A 19,997-nucleotide genomic window follows, 5' to 3' on the forward strand; every position below is an offset into this window, starting at 1 on the left:
AAGATATAACAAAAACAGTCGGCCAAGGTGCGAAAAGCACGCAAAGAAACCTTCATCCACCGCCTTGAATGCATCTTTTTCATTTTTACTGAATTTTCAGGGAAACTCTCAGCCTAGATATGTGTATTACATATCAATGGTTTTGTTTCTTATTCTTCTTTACGGTGCTTTTTACATTTTCTTAAAATATCTCCTAGAACCAAAGATATAACAAAAACAGTCGGCCAAGGTGCGAAAAGCACGCAAAGAAACCTTCATCCACCGCCTTGAATGCATCTTTTTCATTTTTACTGAATTTTCAGGGAAACTCTCAGCCTAGATATGTGTATTACATATCAATGGTTTTGTTTCTTATTCTTCTTTACGGTGCTCTTTACATTTTCTTAAAATATCTCCTAGAACCAAAGATATAACAAAAACAGTCGGCCAAGGTGCGAAAAGCACGCAAAGAAACCTTCATCCACCGCCTTGAATGCATCTTTTTCATTTTTACTGAATTTTCAGGGAAACTCTCAGCCTAGATATGTGTATTACATATCAATGGTTTTGTTTCTTATTCTTCTTTACGGTGCTCTTTACATCTTCTTAAAATATCTCCTAGAACCAAAGATATAACAAAAACAGTCGGCCAAGGTGCGAAAAGCACGCAAAGAAACCTTCATCCACCGCCTTGAATGCATCTTTTTCATTTTTACTGAATTTTCAGGGAAACTCTCAGCCTAGATATGTTTATTACATATCAATGGTTTTGTTTCTTATTCTTCTTTACGGTGCTTTTTACATTTTCTTAAAATATCTCCTAGAACCAAAGATATAACAAAAACAGTCGGCCAAGGTGCGAAAAGCACGCAAAGAAACCTTCATCCACCGCCTTGAATGCATCTTTTTCATTTTTACTGAATTTTCAGGGAAACTCTCAGCCTAGATATGTGTATTACATATCAATGGTTTTGTTTCTTATTCTTCTTTACGGTGCTTTTTACATTTTCTTAAAATATCTCCTAGAACCAAAGATATAACAAAAACAGTCGGCCAAGGTGCGAAAAGCACGCAAAGAAACCTTCATCCACCGCCTTGAATGCATCTTTTTCATTTTTACTGAATTTTCAGGGAAACTCTCAGCCTAGATATGTGTATTACATATCAATGGTTTTGTTTCTTATTCTTCTTTACGGTGCTTTTTACATTTTCTTAAAATATCTTCTAGAACCAAAGATATAACAAAAACAGTCGGCCAAGGTGCGAAAAGCACGCAAAGAAACCTTCATCCACCGCCTTGAATGCATCTTTTTCATTTTTACTGAATTTTCAGGGAAACTCTCAGCCTAGATATGTGTATTACATATCAATGGTTTTGTTTCTTATTCTTCTTTACGGTGCTTTTTTACATTTTCTTAAAATATCTCCTAGAACCAAAGATATAACAAAAACAGTCGGCCAAGGTGCGAAAAGCACGCAAAGAAACCTTCATCCACCGCCTTGAATGCATCTTTTTCATTTTTACTGAATTTTCAGGGAAACTCTCAGCCTAGATATGTGTATTACATATCAATGGTTTTGTTTCTTATTCTTCTTTACGGTGCTTTTTACATTTTCTTAAAATATCTCCTAGAACCAAAGATATAACAAAAACAGTCGGCCAAGGTGCGAAAAGCACGCAAAGAAACCTTCATCCACCGCCTTGAATGCATCTTTTTCATTTTTACTGAATTTTCAGGGAAACTCTCAGCCTAGATATGTGTATTACATATCAATGGTTTTGTTTCTTATTCTTCTTTACGGTGCTTTTTACATTTTCTTAAAATATCTCCTAGAACCAAAGATATAACAAAAACAGTCGGCCAAGGTGCGAAAAGCACGCAAAGAAACCTTCATCCACCGCCTTGAATGCATCTTTTTCATTTTTACTGAATTTTCAGGGAAACTCTCAGCCTAGATATGTGTATTACATATCAATGGTTTTGTTTCTTATTCTTCTTTACGGTGCTTTTTACATTTTCTTAAAATATCTCCTAGAACCAAAGATATAACAAAAACAGTCGGCCAAGGTGCGAAAAGCACGCAAAGAAACCTTCATCCACCGCCTTGAATGCATCTTTTTCATTTTTACTGAATTTTCAGGGAAACTCTCAGCCTAGATATGTGTATTACATATCAATGGTTTTGTTTCTTATTCTTCTTTACTGTGCTTTTAACATTTTCTTAAAATATCTCCTAGAACCAAAGATATAACAAAAACAGTCGGCCAAGGTACGAAAAGCACGCAAAGAAACCTTCATCCACCGCCTTGAATGCATCTTTTTCATTTTTACTGAATTTTCAGGAAAACTCTCAGCCTAGATATGTGTATTACATATCAATGGTTTTGTTTCTTATTCTTCTTTACGGTGCTTTTTACATTTTCTTAAAATATCTCCTAGAACCAAAGATATAACAAAAACAGTCGGCCAAGGTGCGAAAAGCACGCAAAGAAACCTTCATCCACCGCCTTGAATGCATCTTTTTCATTTTTACTGAATTTTCAGGAAAACTCTCAGCCTAGATATGTGTATTACATATCAATGGTTTTGTTTCTTATTCTTCTTTACGGTGCTTTTTACATTTTCTTAAAATATCTCCTAGAACCAAAGATATAACAAAAACAGTCGGCCAAGGTGCGAAAAGCACGCAAAGAAACCTTCATCCACCGCCTTGAATGCATCTTTTTCATTTTTACTGAATTTTCAGGGAAACTCTCAGCCTAGATATGTGTATTACATATCAATGGTTTTGTTTCTTATTCTTCTTTACGGTGCTTTTTACATTTTCTTAAAATATCTCCTAGAACCAAAGATATAACAAAAACAGTCGGCCAAGGTGCGAAAAGCACGCAAAGAAACCTTCATCCACCGCCTTGAATGCATCTTTTTCATTTTTACTGAATTTTCAGGGAAACTCTCAGCCTAGATATGTGTATTACATATCAATGGTTTTGTTTCTTATTCTTCTTTACGGTGCTTTTTACATTTTCTTAAAATATCTCCTAGAACCAAAGATATAACAAAAACAGTCGGCCAAGGTGCGAAAAGCACGCAAAGAAACCTTCATCCACCGCCTTGAATGCATCTTTTTCATTTTTACTGAATTTTCAGGGAAACTCTCAGCCTAGATATGTGTATTACATATCAATGGTTTTGTTTCTTATTCTTCTTTACGGTGCTTTTTACATTTTCTTAAAATATCTCCTAGAACCAAAGATATAACAAAAACAGTCGGCCAAGGTGCGAAAAGCACGCAAAGAAACCTTCATCCACCGCCTTGAATGCATCTTTTTCATTTTTACTGAATTTTCAGGGAAACTCTCAGCCTAGATATGTGTATTACATATCAATGGTTTTGTTTCTTATTCTTCTTTACGGTGCTCTTTACATTTTCTTAAAATATCTCCTAGAACCAAAGATATAACAAAAACAGTCGGCCAAGGTGCGAAAAGCACGCAAAGAAACCTTCATCCACCGCCTTGAATGCATCTTTTTCATTTTTACTGAATTTTCAGGGAAACTCTCAGCCTAGATATGTGTATTACATATCAATGGTTTTGTTTCTTATTCTTCTTTACGGTGCTCTTTACATCTTCTTAAAATATCTCCTAGAACCAAAGATATAACAAAAACAGTCGGCCAAGGTGCGAAAAGCACGCAAAGAAACCTTCATCCACCGCCTTGAATGCATCTTTTTCATTTTTACTGAATTTTCAGGGAAACTCTCAGCCTAGATATGTGTATTACATATCAATGGTTTTGTTTCTTATTCTTCTTTACGGTGCTTTTTACATTTTCTTAAAATATCTCCTAGAACCAAAGATATAACAAAAACAGTCGGCCAAGGTGCGAAAAGCACGCAAAGAAACCTTCATCCACCGCCTTGAATGCATCTTTTTCATTTTTACTGAATTTTCAGGGAAACTCTCAGCCTAGATATGTGTATTACATATCAATGGTTTTGTTTCTTATTCTTCTTTACGGTGCTTTTTACATTTTCTTAAAATATCTCCTAGAACCAAAGATATAACAAAAACAGTCGGCCAAGGTGCGAAAAGCACGCAAAGAAACCTTCATCCACCGCCTTGAATGCATCTTTTTCATTTTTACTGAATTTTCAGGGAAACTCTCAGCCTAGATATGTGTATTACATATCAATGGTTTTGTTTCTTATTCTTCTTTACGGTGCTTTTTACATTTTCTTAAAATATCTCCTAGAACCAAAGATATAACAAAAACAGTCGGCCAAGGTGCGAAAAGCACGCAAAGAAACCTTCATCCACCGCCTTGAATGCATCTTTTTCATTTTTACTGAATTTTCAGGGAAACTCTCAGCCTAGATATGTGTATTACATATCAATGGTTTTGTTTCTTATTCTTCTTTACGGTGCTTTTTACATTTTCTTAAAATATCTCCTAGAACCAAAGATATAACAAAAACAGTCGGCCAAGGTGCGAAAAGCACGCAAAGAAACCTTCATCCACCGCCTTGAATGCATCTTTTTCATTTTTACTGAATTTTCAGGGAAACTCTCAGCCTAGATATGTGTATTACATATCAATGGTTTTGTTTCTTATTCTTCTTTACGGTGCTTTTTACATTTTCTTAAAATATCTCCTAGAACCAAAGATATAACAAAAACAGTCGGCCAAGGTGCGAAAAGCACGCAAAGAAACCTTCATCCACCGCCTTGAATGCATCTTTTTCATTTTTACTGAATTTTCAGGGAAACTCTCAGCCTAGATATGTGTATTACATATCAATGGTTTTGTTTCTTATTCTTCTTTACGGTGCTTTTTACATTTTCTTAAAATATCTCCTAGAACCAAAGATATAACAAAAACAGTCGGCCAAGGTGCGAAAAGCACGCAAAGAAACCTTCATCCACCGCCTTGAATGCATCTTTTTCATTTTTACTGAATTTTCAGGGAAACTCTCAGCCTAGATATGTGTATTACATATCAATGGTTTTGTTTCTTATTCTTCTTTACGGTGCTTTTTACATTTTCTTAAAATATCTCCTAGAACCAAAGATATAACAAAAACAGTCGGCCAAGGTGCGAAAAGCACGCAAAGAAACCTTCATCCACCGCCTTGAATGCATCTTTTTCATTTTTACTGAATTTTCAGGGAAACTCTCAGCCTAGATATGTGTATTACATATCAATGGTTTTGTTTCTTATTCTTCTTTACGGTGCTTTTTTACATTTTCTTAAAATATCTCCTAGAACCAAAGATATAACAAAAACAGTCGGCCAAGGTGCGAAAAGCACGCAAAGAAACCTTCATCCACCGCCTTGAATGCATCTTTTTCATTTTTACTGAATTTTCAGGGAAACTCTCAGCCTAGATATGTGTATTACATATCAATGGTTTTGTTTCTTATTCTTCTTTACGGTGCTTTTTACATTTTCTTAAAATATCTCCTAGAACCAAAGATATAACAAAAACAGTCGGCCAAGGTGCGAAAAGCACGCAAAGAAACCTTCATCCACCGCCTTGAATGCATCTTTTTCATTTTTACTGAATTTTCAGGGAAACTCTCAGCCTAGATATGTGTATTACATATCAATGGTTTTGTTTCTTATTCTTCTTTACGGTGCTTTTTACATTTTCTTAAAATATCTCCTAGAACCAAAGATATAACAAAAACAGTCGGCCAAGGTGCGAAAAGCACGCAAAGAAACCTTCATCCACCGCCTTGAATGCATCTTTTTCATTTTTACTGAATTTTCAGGGAAACTCTCAGCCTAGATATGTGTATTACATATCAATGGTTTTGTTTCTTATTCTTCTTTACGGTGCTTTTTACATTTTCTTAAAATATCTCCTAGAACCAAAGATATAACAAAAACAGTCGGCCAAGGTGCGAAAAGCACGCAAAGAAACCTTCATCCACCGCCTTGAATGCATCTTTTTCATTTTTACTGAATTTTCAGGGAAACTCTCAGCCTAGATATGTGTATTACATATCAATGGTTTTGTTTCTTATTCTTCTTTACGGTGCTTTTTACATTTTCTTAAAATATCTCCTAGAACCAAAGATATAACAAAAACAGTCGGCCAAGGTGCGAAAAGCACGCAAAGAAACCTTCATCCACCGCCTTGAATGCATCTTTTTCATTTTTACTGAATTTTCAGGGAAACTCTCAGCCTAGATATGTGTATTACATATCAATGGTTTTGTTTCTTATTCTTCTTTACGGTGCTTTTTACATTTTCTTAAAATATCTCCTAGAACCAAAGATATAACAAAAACAGTCGGCCAAGGTGCGAAAAGCACGCAAAGAAACCTTCATCCACCGCCTTGAATGCATCTTTTTCATTTTTACTGAATTTTCAGGGAAACTCTCAGCCTAGATATGTGTATTACATATCAATGGTTTTGTTTCTTATTCTTCTTTACGGTGCTTTTTACATTTTCTTAAAATATCTCCTAGAACCAAAGATATAACAAAAACAGTCGGCCAAGGTGCGAAAAGCACGCAAAGAAACCTTCATCCACCGCCTTGAATGCATCTTTTTCATTTTTACTGAATTTTCAGGGAAACTCTCAGCCTAGATATGTGTATTACATATCAATGGTTTTGTTTCTTATTCTTCTTTACGGTGCTTTTTACATTTTCTTAAAATATCTCCTAGAACCAAAGATATAACAAAAACAGTCGGCCAAGGTGCGAAAAGCACGCAAAGAAACCTTCATCCACCGCCTTGAATGCATCTTTTTCATTTTTACTGAATTTTCAGGGAAACTCTCAGCCTAGATATGTGTATTACATATCAATGGTTTTGTTTCTTATTCTTCTTTACGGTGCTTTTTACATTTTCTTAAAATATCTCCTAGAACCAAAGATATAACAAAAACAGTCGGCCAAGGTGCGAAAAGCACGCAAAGAAACCTTCATCCACCGCCTTGAATGCATCTTTTTCATTTTTACTGAATTTTCAGGGAAACTCTCAGCCTAGATATGTGTATTACATATCAATGGTTTTGTTTCTTATTCTTCTTTACGGTGCTTTTTACATTTTCTTAAAATATCTCCTAGAACCAAAGATATAACAAAAACAGTCGGCCAAGGTGCGAAAAGCACGCAAAGAAACCTTCATCCACCGCCTTGAATGCATCTTTTTCATTTTTACTGAATTTTCAGGGAAACTCTCAGCCTAGATATGTGTATTACATATCAATGGTTTTGTTTCTTATTCTTCTTTACGGTGCTTTTTACATTTTCTTAAAATATCTCCTAGAACCAAAGATATAACAAAAACAGTCGGCCAAGGTGCGAAAAGCACGCAAAGAAACCTTCATCCACCGCCTTGAATGCATCTTTTTCATTTTTACTGAATTTTCAGGGAAACTCTCAGCCTAGATATGTGTATTACATATCAATGGTTTTGTTTCTTATTCTTCTTTACGGTGCTTTTTACATTTTCTTAAAATATCTCCTAGAACCAAAGATATAACAAAAACAGTCGGCCAAGGTGCGAAAAGCACGCAAAGAAACCTTCATCCACCGCCTTGAATGCATCTTTTTCATTTTTACTGAATTTTCAGGGAAACTCTCAGCCTAGATATGTGTATTACATATCAATGGTTTTGTTTCTTATTCTTCTTTACGGTGCTCTTTACATTTTCTTAAAATATCTCCTAGAACCAAAGATATAACAAAAACAGTCGGCCAAGGTGCGAAAAGCACGCAAAGAAACCTTCATCCACCGCCTTGAATGCATCTTTTTCATTTTTACTGAATTTTCAGGGAAACTCTCAGCCTAGATATGTGTATTACATATCAATGGTTTTGTTTCTTATTCTTCTTTACGGTGCTTTTTACATTTTCTTAAAATATCTCCTAGAACCAAAGATATAACAAAAACAGTCGGCCAAGGTGCGAAAAGCACGCAAAGAAACCTTCATCCACCGCCTTGAATGCATCTTTTTCATTTTTACTGAATTTTCAGGGAAACTCTCAGCCTAGATATGTGTATTACATATCAATGGTTTTGTTTCTTATTCTTCTTTACGGTGCTCTTTACATTTTCTTAAAATATCTCCTAGAACCAAAGATATAACAAAAACAGTCGGCCAAGGTGCGAAAAGCACGCAAAGAAACCTTCATCCACCGCCTTGAATGCATCTTTTTCATTTTTACTGAATTTTCAGGGAAACTCTCAGCCTAGATATGTGTATTACATATCAATGGTTTTGTTTCTTATTCTTCTTTACGGTGCTTTTTACATTTTCTTAAAATATCTCCTAGAACCAAAGATATAACAAAAACAGTCGGCCAAGGTACGAAAAGCACGCAAAAAAACCTTTATCCACCGCCACCAATAGAATTTCGCCACCATTAGACTGCCGCCAACCGCCTGGACATCGGCCGGTCGCCGGTAGTCGCACCCAAGGTGGTGTGCTCCTCCTTACCGGCGCGATCTCAGCGTCACGTTGGCCAAATCCCTTCGGTTTAAGATGGCAGGCCAGTGGAATGGCAAACGTCTACGAACGCCTAGCCTCGGTTGCGTAACACCGGAAGACACCCGTTGCCTTCCCACAATCCGGCTGTCGGCGAGCCACTAGTAACAGGAAAGAGCGTTGCCTCGTACCGAAGACGATGCGCAGACGATGCAGACAAAGAATTGAACCGTTTGCTATCCTGCGTACTAGCCGGTCGCGTTATCGGCGGGAAGGGACTATAGGGCAGACCGCTTGTCCTCCACTATTAACAATCGAAATTCTAGAGAAAGCATGAATGAAAATTAACACATCCATACATATGTGTTCATTTTTGTTCGTAGAGAGAGAGAGAGAGTGAGAGGCCCATCGTTTAATTAGTTATTTAATTTTTATTGCAATTCAACATCAGAACAATATCACGAATGGAGCTATTGAGTGTAATCAATGTAGCAACCCATTAACAGATAAGGCACACGGCTCGGCCGTAAACGTGTTAACGTTCCTGGAAATTCAAACCTTATTCTACAGCGCCTGTACGAGGAAAATGCTCTTTATCTCAAATACGCGCTTTTCTACGGCTATACTCTATTGAGATTAAGTTACTCGTTGGGTTAGGAAAAAAAAAGAAGAAGTATGTGTCCTCTAGTGACGCGAAGGTGGTAAGCGTGCGCCTGCACGAGAAAACATACATCCTACTTATTGATAAGGGGAACACCTTCCTAGCCTTGCTTTGTTCCACTAAACTCTGCTGCATCAGCTTGCTGGACCACCTGAATGAATGCAGGTTGCGTTTGTGTCAACGTTCCTGGAAATTCAAACCTTATTCTACAGCGCCTGTACGAGGAAAATGCTCTTTATCTCAAATACGCGCTTTTCTACGGCTATACTCTATTGAGATTGATTTACTCGTTGGGTTAGGAAAAAAAAGAAGAAGGATGTGTCCTCTAGTGACGCGAAGGTGGTAAGCGTGCGCCTGCACGAGAAAACATACATCCTACTTATTGATAAGGGGAACACCTTCCTAGCCTTGCTTTGTTCCACTAAACTCTGCTGCATCAGCTTGCTGGACCACCTGAATGAATGCAGGTTGCGTTTGTGTCAACGTTCCTGGAAATTCAAACCTTATTCTACAGCGCCTGTACGAGGAAAATGCTCTTTATCTCAAATACGCGCTTTTCTACGGCTATACTCTATTGAGATTAAGTTACTCGTTGGGTTAGGAAAAAAAAAAGAAGAAGTATGTGTCCTCTAGTGACGCGAAGGTGGTAAGCGTGCGCCTGCACGAGAAAACATACATCCTACTTATTGATAAGGGGAACACCTTCCTAGCCTTGCTTTGTTCCACTAAACTCTGCTGCATCAGCTTGCTGGACCACCTGAATGAATGCAGGTTGCGTTTGTGTCAACGTTCCTGGAAATTCAAACCTTATTCTACAGCGCCTGTACGAGGAAAATGCTCTTTATCTCAAATACGCGCTTTTCTACGGCTATACTCTATTGAGATTGATTTACTCGTTGGGTTAGGAAAAAAAAGAAGAAGGATGTGTCCTCTAGTGACGCGAAGGTGGTAAGCGTGCGCCTGCACGAGAAAACATACATCCTACTTATTGATAAGGGGAACACCTTCCTAGCCTTGCTTTGTTCCACTAAACTCTGCTGCATCAGCTTGCTGGACCACCTGAATGAATGCAGGTTGCGTTTGTGTCAACGTTCCTGGAAATTCAAACCTTATTCTACAGCGCCTGTACGAGGAAAATGCTCTTTATCTCAAATACGCGCTTTTCTACGGCTATACTCTATTGAGATTAAGTTACTCGTTGGGTTAGGAAAAAAAAAAGAAGAAGTATGTGTCCTCTAGTGACGCGAAGGTGGTAAGCGTGCGCCTGCACGAGAAAACATACATCCTACTTATTGATAAGGGGAACACCTTCCTAGCCTTGCTTTGTTCCACTAAACTCTGCTGCATCAGCTTGCTGGACCACCTGCATTTCCTCGTCCGACAACGGCTGCTCCTTAGTCAGCGCTGACTCATCCGTCTCGATTATCTCCGGATCCTGGAACGATGGTACATCGATCTGCATCTCTGCGTTGTCACCAGCGGGATCGGAACGTTGCTGCGCCAAGGAGTCGCGCAAATCCTGTTCAGAAGCTGCGCCTGCGCCTGAAAACCAGAAGAGGAGAGAATAGTGTGTGTAAATAAACGGAGTCAACGGAGGTTCGCGAGCGGAACGTCGAGTCCTGGGCTGGACGCAAATCGCGCATTATCGGTGTACCTGGTTTTTTATCATGATGATCTTCCTGCGGCACAACGGCCGGCTCCTCGAAGTCCTTTTCTTCCTCCTCCACATCCTCCTCCACATTTGACAAATTAAAATTGTAGTTCCGTATTCCAAGGAGCGTGCGAGCCACTTGCTGGACAGGCACTCCTTCCGACGTATTCATTCCAAAATCACCGCGATTCATGATCGATTTACGAAGATTTGATTCAGTTTACAAAAACTCCTACACTTTAATTCACTGTAAATCTCTGGGTTTTTTCGCACGGCGTTCGGATTGCAGAACTGTTGAAGGGAGAAGGACTGTGCGCCAATTCGAACACCACCGGGTCGGTTAACTTTAGCGGACGATAGAGGGCAGTCGAGGAGTTCAACTGATGTGATTAGTAAGTGAAAACACTTTAGCTAATTATTGGTCCAATTTTAGCACTGCATCGCGTGTGAAATATTAGGAGAATTGTTTTCAAGTTATTAAACAATGCGAACAATCAAACCATGAAATTATACACAAATATAAAGATCATTCAATCGGTCAAACAGGGCTGGTAAACGATAATCTGGATAGACGAATCGATGAACGACGACAACACGAGCTGCGATTGTAACGAACACATAAAACGGGCAGTTCAGTCAGTTTGATAATGTTTTTAATTTTCTGGCCCTTTCCATCGGCTATGTAACCGCCGAAATGGAAAGTATTTGCCACCTAAAAGCGAGATGGCTGATGAGACGGAAATATTACTCAATAAAATGATTCGTTCCGGTTCGTAGGTGTTTTGTGCTTCATTTTCGAAAATTCAAATCGCTGTTTCGCAAATTGCGAAAACGATAAACGATCCAAAATGACGGTTATAACTGTCCATACTTTTTACTGGTAATCGTTCTTACACAATTTGCCGAACGTTCATTCGCTATTCAGAACAAATAAAATATGTGGTCAAGCTTCAATCTAAAGTTTAGTACCAGAATTAACTCGAGGCCGTCGATGCAGCCAACAGCAGACAAAAATGATCGCGAACTCGCGGTCGTATGTTGCCGCATTTTGATAAGTGAAAACTCTGTGGGAGGGGGGGAGGGAGGCTTCGGTATTTATGTTTTTTGTGACACATGTTTTTAACATTTTTCCCTGAATGCTGATCTTTTCAAGAATATTGTGTAAAACGGACAAAGCTACAGATTTTTGAAAATCCGCGTTTCATACAAGGCTCTATGCAGCTCGCTACTTCGAAGAGAGTTTCCCAAAAACCAACGTTTTCAAAGTCGGTGCCCATCCAGTACCGTAAAAACCACTGGGCCGATTGATTTGAAATTTTCAACACATAATCTGTACACTCTTTGCCAGGTAGCCCCGTCGAGATTTTATTTAAATTGTGGATACTTGTTTTTAAACAAATCTTTAAAAATCGTGTTTTTAGGCATCACATTTTCAACTTTAAAATACTGGCAAAAATCGCAAAATAGGAAATTCAACAAAAACTCGACGGGGCTAGCTGGGTAAACTTATAATCTTTCAAACGAATATCGATTTGTATTTTTCTGATAACCCATCACGCAGCTACGATACCCAAAAAGTAGCTTTTCGCAGACGCACCTTCATAAATTATGTTAAAGGTTGAGGTTGTGAACCGATGAGCTCGAGGAACGGTTTATCGCTCCAAAGAAATCTTCCATGTAACGAATAACAGATCCGTCGATCTCTGTTGATGTTGATGATTTTCATTACATTCGTCATTGAAACTCTCAATTTCGTCACCCGAATCATGTTCAGTATTACTATTATTTAATTGTCTGAGTGAATGAATATCAGGAAGAAATTAATCATTTTCTTCCAGTTTTTTTTTTTTAACATATATAAGGACGGACGAGCCGTATGTTTAATTTTCTTCCAGTTAATTGCTGTTGAAATCGTTTGAATCACTCATCGCTACAAACATGCTCGTCTAAGCACTAAAGCGAAATAACACAGACTGAATAATGTCCTCTTTTCTTACACAATGCCTTTTTTCGCGTCCAAATTCGGTTGTGCGAGTTGGATTGTGAATCAAAATTACAATAAAATAACATGGTTTTAGTTTATAATACTAATTTGAAACCAAAATATAGCTAAATAATTCCATATCTTTTGGCTATTAAACGCAAAACATTCCAAACTCAATCGTTGACATAGCCATTACCATAGAAAATACACCATGGACCAAATGGTCCACGATGATAAAATTAGTGAGTTTTTTTTAAAGGGGGGCTTCGGTAATTTCTGGTTAAAACATGGATCTTTTTGACGATTTCTTGTGACGCAACCATTCAACATTATTTTTCCAAGTGATCGGCGTATTAAACCATAACTTTTGAAGAATATTTAGTTCTACTAGCTGATTTTCCCAATTTCATACGGGTATACGGTATGGTTTTTTCTCCCTTGGTCCATCTTTCTAGCACGATATCATTTATAGCATTTAACGTGTCTATCAGCATGAGTTTTATCTTGAGAGCATGCCGGTTGTAGAAGATACTGACCAAAATAAGAAGAGTTAAAATAATTAATTAACATTGATAATTTATGATCATAAACAGCAGCCAGTCCACGGTTAACTCATAACAAATCCCCCATTTGCGCAATGTGCAAGTAATGAAAGTAATATTCGTTAAAAACAACACTGTAATCGTCACGCTGGAACCGATATCATGTGTTAAAGATCGGTGGCAATTGAATTCTTGTTGGTAACTGGAAAGCTATGCTCTCTATTTCCAACCTTCCATCTTTCATTTGGCGGAAAAGCCTTGCATGCTGGAAATGCAATGATTTATGTCTTTACACTTTGCATTCAGACTTTACCAATCCTGCTAAGTGGGATAAACACGCAAATTGTGTCACATAGTCAACGAACTTGGTTTTGGCACCTTTTTTATAAGTTGCGGTCGATGTACTGCACTCTTCTCTCCATTTCTCTCTCTCACTCTCACTCTCACTCTCACTCTCTCTCTCTCTCTCTCTCTCTCTCTCTCTTTTGGATCAAATTGGGATCAAATTACTATAGAAGGAATAAAAGCCAACCATTGATTTAAGCTTACCATCAACCTGTTTTGAATAGGGAGGCATGGAGGAAAGCGGAGGGTGAAAGAATGGATTAAACTCCGCTTTGATGTTACCAATCAATTTAGAGACCCCAAAAACATTGGAAATGACACCCATATTGCCCTAGAAGGGATTTTCAGGATAGGGGGTGTATGGTGGCCCCCCCCCCCTCCCCGTTGTCCGGCAAGCATCAAATTTTGTCACATGGTATCTAAAGCAACCAGCAACAATTGTGAGAGCAATTAAGCAACATTTTGGCATTTCATTGCCAAAATGTTGAGAAAACACTACAATTTGAGAAAACCAATATTGATATGCTACAAAAAAATAAAATTAAGATGGAAAGCAGTTCATGAGGCTATCAGTATTATTTTGTTTATAATCAGCAACTCCTCCTCTACTCTTAACTGCCTGGAAATGCGGGTTAGCATGCTTGCAGCGAGCATGAAAAATGTTGCAGTGCGCAAGGAGATCACCATGCACTCTTATTAGCTACTCCCAGCTGCTCTGCGGTGTCAAATTGCCTACCATTCCCGTACAGATCACTAACTAACATCCGCACAAACATTCTCCATCGGATTTAAGTCCGGAGAAATTGCTGGCCCGCTGCTTTAAGTAGGCAAGTGTCGCCGTGGCAGCGTTATCTTGCTGAGAAACATATTTTTTCACGATGGTTTTGCTTTAAATATGGCTCCAAATGGCCGCTCGCAAGCAATGCTAACCCGCATTTCCAGGCAGTTAAGAGTAGAGGAGGAGTTGCTGATTAATAAATAAAATAAAACGAATAGCCTAATGAACTGTTTTTCTTTTGAAATTGATTTTTATGTAGCGTGAGGCTATCATTATGAAACACCTCATTTTTGGTTTGTTGGCTCCCAAATCCACAATGTTTAATATGTTTTCAAAATTCAAACGGCATACGTCTTTTATCAATAATAGGAAAATTTACGGTATTTTTAATTATTTTTGGGGCGCTTTATTCGAGCGTGAGATCGAAAAAACAGAGTGAGGCTTTCATTATGAAACATAGTGTAGTACATGGCGTTCCTTGCTCCTGGAGCCCTTAATACATGGGCTTTCCTCCCTTCCCCACCACAAAAGGTCCACCAGGTACCGCAACTCAACAAAAAAAAAAAACAAAAAAAAAACCGCCAGAGCAACCGGGGACTGTGCGGCGCCGCGTAGCCAAAAATACGCCGAAAACGCTTCGAAAAGAGATCGCTCAACCGCCGTTCCTTCTTCTCCTTGAGCGACCTTCACTTGATATCCGCGGTCGCGGTCGCGGTCGCCGTTTTCGTGCACCACCGGGCGGGATTTGGTATTCGCCTTCAAACGGCAGGGGAAACCCCACTCAATTCCCCGGTTCCCTGTTCCCATGGAAACAGTTACGGCTCACGCGAGGTGATGATCGAGGTGAATAGTCCTCCGATCGCTGCTGATAGTGCGCCGTGCCGGGCCGTGCCATGCTGTGCTGTGGCGAGGTCTGTCATCATCGCTCTGCTTCACACCATGTTCGCGCCCCCCCCCCCCCTCCCCCCACCCCCCTTACTGCCAGCAAACGGTGGAATCGGTTCCCTCGTGATCGATCGATAAGGGCAAGCGCGCAGAGGGCGAAGGAGGAGGAGAAGAAAAACAGAAGAAGAAGAAGAAAACAAAACCCGAAGAGCACGAAGAACAATCAGACGAAGAAGAAGAAGAAGAAGAAGAAGAAGAAGAAGAAGAAGAAGAAGAAGAAGAAGAAGAAGAAGAAACAGAACAGGAGAAGAAGGAGCAGTAGATTACCTCCTTCCCGTCCGGGATCATCGTCGAGGGTGGGTCCTTTCGGCGGTCCTCCGCGGCGCCCCCCCCCCCCCCCCTCCGGCGTCACGTTGGCTGGCCGAGGCAGACACTCCGCTCCGATTCGATTCGGAGGGATTCTGGAGCTCCAGAATTCCGGCCCCGGGGGATTGGGTGGTTGGGGCTGGTGTCGCCCTTGAATTCTTTGGATCTTTCGCGCCATTCCGGATCGCCCACTGCTGCTGCTGCTGGTCCTTACAGGGTGTACCATAAAAAAAATGAGAATGTTTTCATTGCTCTGTTTTGAATTTGTTTTCTAACACCAGTATGGCATTATGGGGTATTGGTGTATTCGTGAGACTCATATCTATCAAATGATGTATAAAAAGAACTCGTGCAAAAGATGTTTGTTCGGAAAAAAGAACTCAAAGGCGTAAGGTGTCGAGTTTGCTTCGCGCGCAAGAAAAATCTCATAATAATAAAAGCGGTTCTCGGATGTAATCTTGGCATTGTTTACAGGACTTAAACATTCTATTCATAAAGGACCAAGGTCAAAGAAAAACGGTAGCGTTCGAAAACGATCTGAGCGCACAGAAAAAGTGGTAAGATTGGTCAGAGCAAAAGTTAAGCGAAATCCAGTGCGATCCATACGACAGCTTGCAAAAGAGACGAATATCTCAAGATCCTCCATGCATCGGTTGGCCAAATATGACCTAAAAGCAACCTCTAGAGCTAGGGTGAAGCGTAATTTAATAGTTGGAAGGATAAAAATCTTGCGATATGAGCGTTCGATGCATTTGTTGTCAGTTTTGAAGACGAAGAAACATTGCTGTTGTGTGCTCTGATGAGAATCTATTCACGACTGATACAGCAACGAATTCCCGCACGAATAGGTTCGTATTGACCCTAAAGATTAAGGAGATGTTTCAGAGAACATAAAAATCAAGTCTACTTTCACGATCGCCGCTGGAATAATGATGTTTGGGGCAGTTGTCTCTAATGGCTTAAAAATGCCACCAGTTTTCATTTCCAGTTTGAAGGAGAACATGAATTTCTGGTCGAATGATTTATGCTCTCCAAGCGGTCCTGAATTAAATCGGTTAGGCTAATCAATATGGGCATTTGTTCAGCCTAAGTCCTGTGGATTGTCACACCATACACGGCTGGCTCGCTTGCAATCGTTTATCACCAAACCCTGGTCTTCTAAGTTGGACACCAATGTTACCGAGCGTGTTATCGAATTCATAACCACTTGGAGAAATTAATTGAGAAAGCAGACCGACAACAATCCACCAATTTTGTTTGCTTTTGATAAACAATGAACTATTGAGCCAATTTAGATATTTTAAAATAGTAGATAACCTAGAAAGATGGCTTTAAGGGGGGACTTCGGTATTTTTCCGGCGAAAAAAAGGCCCGTTTTAACGATTTTTTGTGACGTAACCATTCAACTGGTTTTTTTCAAGTAAATGACATAATAATCTACAACTTTTGAAGAATATTTGGTATTGTTTTGAGCAACATTCATTGAAAATTGAATCCATGCCATCAAATTTAGGCAGTCGTGTCTTCGAAAAGATACTTTTTCTGGTGATCATCGTAGCTGCGTGACGGGTCATCAGAAATATACAAATCGATATTCGTTTGAAAGATTATAAGTTTTTCTAGGCTGCGAAGATTTTTTGTTGATATTCTTATTTTCCGATTTTTGGCAGATTTTTTAAATTGAAGAAGTGATGATTTTTGCGATTCTGCAAAAAAACGAGCTTTACATAATTATTTAAAAAAAGTATCAACAATTTCAATGATATCTCGACGGGACTACCTGGCATAGAGTGTACAAACTATGTGTTTAAAATTTCAAAATGATCGGCCCAGTAGTTTTTACGGTACGATGGGCACCGACTTTGAAAACGTTGGTTTTCGGGAAACGCTTTTCAAAGTAGCGGGCTGCATGGAGCCTTGTATGAAACGCGGATTTTCAAAAATCTATAACTTTGTCAGTTTTTCCTCAATTGATCCAAAACTTTTACACAATACTCTTGAAAGGATCAGCTTTCCGGGAAAAATGTTAAAAACATGCGTCAGAAAAAAATAAAATACCGAAGTCCCCCTTTAGATTACGATAAAGGATTTTCTCATTTTTTTATGGTACACCCTGTGTCTGTTGGCCGGCGTTGTCCGGGTTGAAATGAAGATGAACCGGCATCCTTCTCGCGGGGGGAGGTGGGCGTGATGGCAACTACCACCCGCCGGCAATCTATCGTCATCGCCGAGGCGCGCACGATCGAGTGCGATCCTTCACACCATTCTCTCTCTCTCTCTCTCTCTCTCTCTCTCTCTCTCTCTCTCTCTCTCTCTTTGTCTCTCTGTCGCTCTCTTTTTATATTTTGTCTGCACAATCCGGCGAATAAAAAGCGAAAGGTGTGCAACAAGAGAAACATCGAGAAAGGGAGGAAGGGGAAGAGAGAAAGAGAGAGAGAGAGAGAGAGAGAGAGAGAGAGAGAGGGGGGGGGGAGGGAGAAAGAGAGAACAAAGGCAAACGTGCCGCGAGCTCTCCATTTGCTTCGCCAGCCTTCCACGCTAACGGTGGTGGTTGTAGTAACGGGGAGGATGCTGGGCCGTGGAAGGTGACGCAGGGTCCACCAGAAGAAGAAGAAGAAGAAGAAGAAGAAGCAGAACCAAAGCACCAAAGGGCCAAAGGGATGGGACGGGGACGTGCGAGCCGAAGGTGCAGATGCAGATTCGTACGAAATGCCGTGTTGGCCGTGCGTACACAGAAGAAGGGTTCCCCGCGCCATCATGTGTCGCCCGCGGAATGTGGTTCGCGCTCTCTCTGGCGGATGCAGCCGGAAGCCCCACACACCAGTGGCCAGTTTGACCTTCCAGCACCCTTCCAGCAGCAATGCAGAGCCCGCGCGATCGGCATCGTCCTCCTCCTCCTCCTCCTCCTCCTGGGTGAGGTGAGAGGATGAGAGGAGAAACGGTGGGAGAGGGCGAGGTGGGAAGGGGGTGGCGTGATGGTTTTGCATGCGATTTCGGAAGTAGCTTTTAGAATTAGCAAACAAGTGCCAAAATGGGTGCTCGCAGATAACTTGCGGATGGAGGGGGGGGGGGGGAGGAAGAGGGGGACGATGGGGACTCAAACACTGTCCGCGCATCTCCGGTCACACGCATGCACGCACGCATATAGAGCGTGGTACGGGCAGGAGATGGAGTGCAACCCCCCCCCCCCCCTCGGGGGGTCGGTGGGGCGTGAGAAGAAGGGGGTGTACGGACCTCTGCTAAGTGTTGTCTTCGTCGTCGTCGTCGTCCGCCCGGGTAATGGACCGGCTTTCAATTGGGTTTTGCTGCGCTTTGTTGTGCAGACAAGCGTCGCCGGTTGAGGGTTGCGAAAGGGAAGGGATGAAAACAGGCGGATGGAGCAGCGGGGACAGGAAGGGTGAGGGATTTTTCTAAAAATAGTTCCTCCCGCACCCAAAGATGGAGCCCGCACCCTGCCGACGCGGCCCACTCATCAATCTTGCACTCACCCCCACCCCCCCCCCCCCCCCCTGGAAGGGGATGATGTGTGAGAGGGGGAAACCGCTCCATAAGAGGAAAAGTCAACGAATGTGGAAGGGGTGGCGTGATCTGGCGCACAGCAAACTGTTTACGCAGCTCTTACGCAGCAGAAGCTCGCGCCAAAAACTTTGCCAGGGGTGCCAGGGGTACCAGCGGTGGTTACCGATCACCAACACACACCTGCACACAGGGCAGACCGAAGCGCGATATGCGCGATGGCGTATATTGATGGCAGAGACATTCGGTGGTCGCCGCCGCCGCCGCCGCCGCCGACATCGAGACAGCGAGACAGGAACACGCGACGCGACGCGACGCGACGCGACGGTCGGGCAATGACGCAAGACTTGACGCGCCACTCGCGAGCCTTTTGGTCACCAAGCGACGAACCTGCGCTGTGAACCTGTCAAGCCACGGAATAGACGAAGCGTGAACTCAGAGTGTAATGCCAGAAAGATTAGAGGCCCGCGAAGCGTAAAACCGAACGTAAACTCGGCACCAACACATGAAGCGTAGCGTTATGAAGAGTTGAGTGTTCTACAATCGCTAATATACAGCGACAACATCTTAAAATATATTAGGTAATCGAATAAGTCTTTTTGTATTATCAATCACATTGTGTCATATCATACCACGTTGTTTTGTGGGACATTTGATGTATCATTTAAACAAAACAACACAGAATTTAAAGAAGTGGGCAAAAAGTTATACCTGCTCAAAGATGTGTAAAAATAGTGAAGGGATTCGCTATATTTTGAAAATTTTCTATAAAAAAAGGAAAAATGCCACGCAAGCCACTAATGAAATTTGTAAAGCTTACGGGGACGATGGGCTGAAT

This window comes from Anopheles aquasalis, chromosome X (genome assembly GCF_943734665.1).
Source record: "Anopheles aquasalis chromosome X, idAnoAquaMG_Q_19, whole genome shotgun sequence".
In the NCBI taxonomy this organism is placed as follows: domain Eukaryota; kingdom Metazoa; phylum Arthropoda; class Insecta; order Diptera; family Culicidae; genus Anopheles; species Anopheles aquasalis.